The 1,158-nt window shown below is 52.2% G+C and overlaps 1 protein-coding gene across 1 annotated transcript in view; it reads left to right on the top strand.

Annotated features, from left to right (window-relative positions):
- LOC107110346 (thrombospondin type-1 domain-containing protein 4-like) overlaps window positions 1–1,158 on the top strand; it is a 519,752-nt gene that overhangs the window by 305,253 nt on the left and 213,341 nt on the right. The window lies entirely within an intron of this gene.

The raw sequence follows: 1,158 nt of genomic DNA, 5'->3' as shown, positions 1-1,158 counted from the left end.
ACATTAGTTTGCTCTGGAGCCGTCCTTCCTGAGCGGAGACAAAAATGTGTGAGCTGGAGGCTTAAAAAACTGAGCTAGCTCACACTCACTCATCTTAGACAGAACACTGGTCTGTATCACAGAGTTGCCTGATATGGAATTCAACTCATACATCCATTGGACTCAGCCTGGTTTCTTCTGACAGTGGCAGAGGTTGGTGTCAGGACCATGGACAGATCATTGGGGAGGCTGAAGCATCGCTAAGGGGAGCGCATCCAAAGCCTCAGAGGTTGCTCCAGCGCCGGCCGGGGAATCCATTTGGACTGAAATTGTGCTGCAGGGAGGCGCCGTCTCCCTGTCTCTGGGAAAGGCGACAATGGTATAACCCTGCCTCTGACAATGCTAGTGAGTGCCTCTGTGTGCACTTCCGAACAACGGCACGGCAATAAAGGAAGGATTCTGACAGCCAAAAGGGGTTCTAGAGAGGGGTGATTGTTCAAAGTAAACAGTAGTCAGGGCTCATCAATAAGAGGAGGAGGAGGAGGAGGAGGAGATTGGATTTATACCCCACCCTTCACTTGGAGTCTCAGAGCAGCTCACAAACTCCTTTCCCTTCCCTTCCCTTCCCCACAACAGACACCCTGTGAGGTAGGCGGGGCTGAGAGAGCTCTTGACAGAACTGTCCTTGAGAGAACAGCTCTGAGAGAACTATGGCTTGCCCAAGGTCATCCAGCAGCTGCATGTGGAGAAGTGGGGAATCAAGCCTGGTTCTCCCAGATTATAGTCTGCGCACTTAACCACGACACCAGACCAATAGGAATGGTAAAGATGTCCTGACTGGGATGGCCCAGGCTAGTCCAGTCTCGTCAGTTTGTGAAAGCTAAGCAGGGTCGGCCCTGGTCATTACTGGGATGGGAGACCGCCGAGGAAGTACAGAGTTGCTATGCAGAGGCAGGTGATGGCCAGCCACCTCAGTTAGTCTCTTGCCTTGAAAGCCCTATGGGTGTCTGTGGTGGGGAGGGGAAGGGAAAGGAGTTTGTCAGCCGCTCTGAGACTCCTTTGGGTAGTGAAGGGCGGGGTATAAATCCAACCTCCTCCTCCTCCTCTTCTTCCTCTTCTTCTTCCTCTTCTTCTTCTTCTCTTTCTCCTTCTTCTTCTCCTTCTCCTTCTTCTCCTCCT

This window comes from Gekko japonicus, unplaced genomic scaffold, assembly GCF_001447785.1.
Source record: "Gekko japonicus isolate JY-2015 unplaced genomic scaffold, Gekko_japonicus_V1.1 scaffold796, whole genome shotgun sequence".
NCBI lineage: Eukaryota > Metazoa > Chordata > Lepidosauria > Squamata > Gekkonidae > Gekko > Gekko japonicus.
This window is presented reverse-complemented; position numbering and strand designations above follow the sequence as displayed.